Source organism: Bison bison, unplaced genomic scaffold, assembly GCF_000754665.1.
Source record: "Bison bison bison isolate TAMUID 2011002044 unplaced genomic scaffold, Bison_UMD1.0 scf7180017864289, whole genome shotgun sequence".
In the NCBI taxonomy this organism is placed as follows: Eukaryota; Metazoa; Chordata; class Mammalia; order Artiodactyla; family Bovidae; genus Bison; species Bison bison.
This window is the reverse complement of record NW_011494861.1, coordinates 11,185,927-11,192,446: the sequence shown is the minus strand read 5'-3', so window position 1 is coordinate 11,192,446 and position 6,520 is coordinate 11,185,927.

Here is a 6,520-nt window from a genome sequence, read left to right as displayed (position 1 = left end):
TGGAAGGGGTGAGGATGGAAACGCCCCCCCCATCCCCTGACCCCAGGCTTCTGCTCCTTGAGAGGTGGACTGCGCCGACCTGGGAGGGGCGCCAGCGAGAAGAGGCTTCCTCATCTGAAAACTATTCATTCTGCACCAAAGAGGCAGCTACAGGGTGGACCACTCCAATTTTTCCCTCGGCTTCTCGCAGATAGGGCCCTGGGGCAGCCCTCTGGATCTCCGAGAAGAGAGCAGGAATGCACAAAGGGAAGAACCCTCCACAAGCCCACCGGATGCAGCGGGCGGACCTTACTACCCTGGGAAGGAAGGGCACACACCTTCCCCCACTCCTGTCTTCAGCATGGGCCAGAGACCGGGAGCCGCCCCTGTCGGTCCGGATGCCTCTCAGGGCCAGGGGGCCCCTAGCCAAGCCTGCCTGACCTGACTGGATGTGAAGCAGGAGCGCCTCACGTGTAGGGAGCACAGCTCTGAGCAGCGAGAGGGAGGGGTCCCTGGCCACTGTCCTGTGGACCCTGGTCCCCTCGCAGCCCCTTCCAGGTGCTACTCTCACCTGAGGACACAGGGGAGGGACAAGGTGGTCTCCAGCACTCACTGAGTCCTTGCTCTCCATGCACCCGCCCATGGAGCATCCTACTTCCACCCCCCTCACCACTTCCTGGTCATCCCGCAGAATTCTGTGTCAGCACTGGATAGCAAGACCTCAACCGGAGCCTGAAGCTAGGGGTTAGCGGCCCCCTACCCAGGCCCAACACTCCTGCCCCTCAACACCAGGCCTCTCTGGCTCCTTCAGATCCAGAGCAGGGTCTCCCCAGGTCTCTACACCTACTGGGGTAGGGTTGGGGTGAGGGTTTAGAGAGAGGCACCCTGGCCCTGCCTCTGGCTTCTCCCTCTGCAGGTGGGGATGGGGCTGGGTTCAGCCTCTTGCCTGGCGTCATGGGGGACTCAGGAGCTCCCCCAGGAAGGCAGAAAGTTACAGTGACCCAGGGACCCCCACATCCTCACCCTCAGCTTCCTGGGGCCTGGACCAGCTTGCTCACACCGGGTTTCCAGTGGGAGCTAAGGCTGCTGCAACTGCTCTGCCCGAGGGGTTAGTTGTCAGAGGGGGCCATGGTCCTCTGGGCCAGAGAGCCGCCAGGTAACCACTTCACCTGCCCACACCTGAGACAGGTGGAAACAGGACTGTTCAGAGCTTTTCCAGCTGATCGGGGGTGAGGGGAGAAGTCCAGTTAGATCCAACCTCAGATGTCCCTGGGGAGTCTGGTGCCCATGCCCTGAGCTTGTTCTGTGGTTGGGGGCTCACACACCAATGCTGAGCTTCCTGGTCAGGCAGCTCCTGGCTGGAGGGATGGGCCAGGCATGGGGTTGCGGGATCTGCTGTTTCCCGGTCTGGGCTTGACTCTGCAGAGCATGGTCTGGGCAAAGAGCAGGTGTTGGGGGAGGGGCATGTTCTGCTCCTATCCAGGGTATGAGGAGCTGCTGCAGGCTTGGGGTGGGGGCAAGTGTGACAAAGCCCTGCTTCCCAGCAGAGGGCTCTGGGCTGGTAAAGCAAACAAACTCCCCAGAAATCCACCCTTCACCTCACATCAGCCCCCACACCCACCTCTGCAGCTGTCCCTGCCAGTGGCCACCAGGGTTACCATCTCTAGTTCTGCAAAGTCCCGGTCCTAGGGCTCAGCTCTGCAGAGGGGCTGGAACCCCGTCTGTCACCAGCCACAGCCTGTGAGGAATGTAGGTGAATTCTGGGTCCCTTCTCCTAGCCCCACAGAGATGGCCCCTCTCAGATCCTGGATCCACCAGCCCTGAGATCCCCTCGCCAGAGCCCCTACCTGACAGCCCCCAACCCAGAAGCAGGAGCTCATGGAGTCTGCAGGAGCAGCTGGAGCTTCTGTCATCCTTTCCCCACTAAGGGAAGGGGAGGAGAAGTCAAGGTCAGCACCCACAGCCCTCATGTAGCCAAGTGTGGCACCGGTGGCCTCTCTCCCACCAGAAAGGGCAAATGGGCAAGACTGCAAAGACCTGAGGGCCCGTCTTTAACCAACTGTCCACCCATCATGATTGCTCCCTCCCCACAAAGAGACCCTGCTTTGGCTGGAACCAGCTTCCTGAGCATTCCCACTGGAGACCAGAGGACAGGGCCTGGGCTATGCAGACATGGAGGCTGGCTGCTGGGCACAGGGAACAGGGAGGGTCAGCAGACAGAGAGGAACCAGCATGTGAACTGAAACCAAACCCAACACCCCCACCCCCACCGTGTCTTAGGCGGGTAGCACCTGCCTGCCCCACGTTTGTTCTGCCTTCCAGTGCCAGTGCCTCCGTTTTCCTTTTGGGGGCCTCCATTCTCCACTGTCAGGCTGTGGGCCTTTAGGTGGGTTCACCCACCTTACCCAGGTGTTGGCAGAGCACCCAACCTGGCCAGTCAGACCATCCGCCTGGCCGGAAGGCCTTTGCTGAACCTCACAGAAAGTGTGGTTGCTCCCTTGGCAAGGGTGGACATCCAGCTGCTGACTGGAGGGTGTCTCGGGAAGAGCTGGTCTGTGGATGAAGCCACCCCCAGAGAGAGGCAAGAAACCTACCAGAGTATTTGCACCAGGTGTCTGGATCCAACTTGTCTGAAGCAAGCCCACCCTTGGACTTCACAGTCATAGAGGCCAGGAAAGCCCCTCTTGTGTAAATAGTAGAACACCAGTTTTCTGACCATTGCAACTGAGTTCCACAAATGCGTGGCCTGCGGGCCCCGCTGACCTCCCCAACTTGACCTTCCACCCTCCACCCTCACCCCTTCTCTTTCCAAGAACCCTAGGTCACTCCTTCTGCCTAACATCTCCTCCCTGAACATATGAGCATCTTCCCTCAGCCCTACTTGCCCCTACCCTGACTGGGGTCCGGGGGCCTCAGACAGCAGGGTGGGCAGCCTGGCCCGCTGTCCCTTGGCTCCAGCTGTGAGCTGTGGACACAGACTGAACAGGGGGCTGAGCTGCCTGCGAGGGGCCAGCAAGGCAAGGGGGAGGCTATGGCCCGTGACTGTGAGCGAGAGCACGGGAAACAGGAAGCCGTTTCTGGGCAAGGAAAACATGGCTTCTCAGGTCCCCTGTTGGGAGATCCAGCTGGGGCTGGCCCTAAGGACGTGGCAGGCAGGGAGGGAAGGCCTCCATCCAGCCCCCACAGGTCCAGCTCAGGCACACTTCCCTGTTTGAAGCTCCACTTTCTGGTAGTCAGTATATTTGGTGGCTCAGATGGTAAAGAATCTACTTGCAATACAGGAGACCCAGGTTCAATCTCTGTGTCAGGAAGATCCCTTGCAGAAGGGACTGTCAGCCCACTCCAGTATTCTTGTCTGAGGATCCCATGGACAGAGGAGCCTGGCGGGCTATAGTCCATGGGGTCATAAACAGTTGGACACGACTAAGCAACTAACACTTTCACTTTTACCAGCTGCGTGGTTATTTCCTGAAAGTTCTTTTTAAATCCGCTTAGAGGAGACTTCATATCACGACCACAAATAGAAGAAAAGTCAGTGTCGGATGGTCTTGGCTTCCTGCTTGGAGGCGTCAGACTGACCATCTAAGGGTGACCCCAGAAGCCTCCATGAGCTTAATTCTCTCCACATGCCACCTGCCCCCTCAGATCCCTGGAGGCTGCTGGTCACCCATGGTGTCCCTGTGGTCCCTGCCCCTGCTCGGGAAGGGGCATCCAGGGGAGCCCACCCAGCTCACACCTCATGTCGGGGCCGATCTCCAGGACCTGTGGGAAATGCTTCTACCCAGAGGTGGTGGTGGTGGGGTGGTTGACCAGCCTGGAGCAACCACAGGGGCTTCCAGGAAACCTCTTGGGGGGACTTCTAGACAGGGTGGCCCCCTGCACCCCATCAGCATCCTGAGAGAGCAGCTGGCGTGGGGCTCCTCAGACTCCGAGCACGGAGGGTCATGGGATGAGCAGGTGACCAAGCTGTTTGGGTTGTCTGAGCAAGAGAGGGTTGGGGTGGCAACTGCCCTCCTGGGCCTGTGTGTTCATGGGAACCACCCTCTCCACAGCCTTGGCATCCCTGGCTGGGTCCTCTCTTCCTGGGGCCAGCCTCTGTTCATGCCCCAAAGGACCACAGAATGACTGCTCCTGCGGGGTGGGGTGGGGACCTGACATCCGAGGAAGGGGGCCTTTTTTATGGGTGCAGCGCTCTCCTCTTGGCAGATATGGGCTCTGAGAAACAAGTTGTCAAGCCCAGGTTGGCCTCTGTGGGGCCATGTTTCTCATGATGCAGCTGGCCGCCCTCCTCCCCTGTAGGACCCAAAGGTGCCTCCGCCACTGGCCGGACAGCCCGGGCTTCTGGGCAGCCTTTGGGGCCCCCCAGCAGCTCATCCTCAGCCAGTGACCTGAGGGAGACCACCCGCACCTTGTGGGGAGGGAGAGTGCAGGGGACACTAGAGAGAGGACCCCCACACACCACCACTGGGGTGTGTCGAGAGCCTCTGCACAACTCACTGCCCAATTTGCCCTTGCAGCAAGGTGGCTGGGGCGGCCCCGGCACCCACCCACCCATCCAGCACCCAGCCCCAGCACCCACCCAGCCCCGGCACCCACTGAGCCTCTGCACCCAGCCCCAGATGTCTCCCTACCCAGAACCCCTGCTTCTCTGCTCCCTGAGGACAGAGATGAGCTGAGAGGCTGCAAAAATGTCCCCAGGGCGGCATAGCAGTGGACTGGTGCCTGTTTTCTCACCTGCAGAGGCGGGGGGTAAGTTCTGGCCTCCAGGAGCCCCTAGCAGGGAGCTGGCCCGCAAGACTTGGAGCTTGGAATGGCCGGCTTCTCTGGGCCTCCAAGGATTCTATAAGAGGACAGCACATCGTGGACTATTGGGGCAGACCCGGTTCCCGGGCTCCCAGGACATGCAGGACGGGACCTGGCCTGGGACCTGGCTCCCTTCCCTCCCTAGAGTAGACAAACGGAGAGCCGGCAGTATGCAGGGCAGCAGTTGGGCCTAAGCTTGCCTGATCACAAGCTTGGCAACTGGCAGAGGCAGAACTGAGGCTCGGGATTCCATGAGCCTGGGAAGTGGGGCAGGTCCCACCTGGGGGATCTTCCCTTTGGAGGGACCCACAGGGCTCCCAGTGGGTCCCTCCTCCCAGAACAGATCAGCACAGGCATCAGCAGTATGGCAGTTTTTGCTGGGAGCACACTGAATTGAGCAAAAAGAGGTGTTGAACAGAGTGGAGAGGGGCTCCAGTGAGGAGGCCCATGTGTGAAGTCACTCAGGTTCCCTTTGGCCTGTTTCTGCTTTTGTACAGAGACCCTCTTGGAGTCCATTATGGCCGGGAGCCCCAGGGAGGCTGACGAGGGCTGAGCCTCACTGGTCAGTCTGGGCTCAGGGCATCAGCAGATCTGCTGGCCCTGAAACTATTCAGATGTCCTAGGAAGTTGTCCATCTTGTTTATGTTTCCAGACTTATCGGCATGAAAATTCCCACAGTGCTCTTGCTCCCGCAAGAGATACAATTATATTCTTTTTCATTCCTAACATAAAAGAGAAAGGTACCGCTCACCATGTATGGCATGTGTTTAGAAAGGGTCTGCTCTGCGCTTCACTAATCTCAGCAAGTGTGAGCTCTGTAGGCCCCTATTTCTGGAATGTTAACCAGGGCGATCCAGCCTCTGACAAGCTTAGTTCCCAGCTGCTGGGGCAGGGGTGGGGGGAGAGAGGTTTAAAAGGGCAGTGGGAGGGAGGCTCAGCCGCCCCTGACCTGCTGCGTCCTCAGAATGTCTGATTCTGAGGACATTCATGTCCCTCCTCTCCAGTCAGTGTGGTGAACGGGGAGAAACTTCTGTTCTTCTGATGCTATAAAGCTGCCCCCACTCCCCGGCTGCCTGCAGGTGGCACAAAGGCACCTCTGCGACACCCGGACTTTCAAGAGTGGACCGATGTCCCCGCAGATTCAGCCTCCTGAATCAGGGCTTTGCCCTGATAACACTGAGCTGACATCCCTCAGTGTGATGAGTCGGCCTGGCTTCTGTGGGTGTCCACCTTGCTACTCCATGGCCAGGAACGAAAGGGTGACAGTGCAAGCCTCAACCTCATCTTTAAATTCTTGCAAACTAGATCTCGGCTTCAAGTGTGGCTTTAGCCACAGGTGAGTATGTGGCTAGGGTTAGGGTTAGAGGGCGATCTCCTTGCTTTTGATGAGTATGTGTGTGTGTTAGTCACTCAGTCGTGTCCAACTCTTTGCGACCCGACGGACTGTAGCCTGTTGGCTCCTCTGTCCGTGAAATTCTCCAGGCAAGAATAACCCTTCTCCAGGGGATCTTCCTGACCCAGGGATCAGACTCAGGTCTCCTGCATTGCAGGCGGATCCTTTACGTCTGCCACCAGGGAAGCACTTTTGATGAGTATATGAATCTCATATTAGGAGATGCAGAAGAGATTCATTCAAAATTAAAGTCAAGGAAACAACGAGGTGAATCATGCTTGAAGAATATAACATTACTCTGCTCCAAAGTGTCTTCAACCAGAAATTATCAACGAAGTGAGAAAT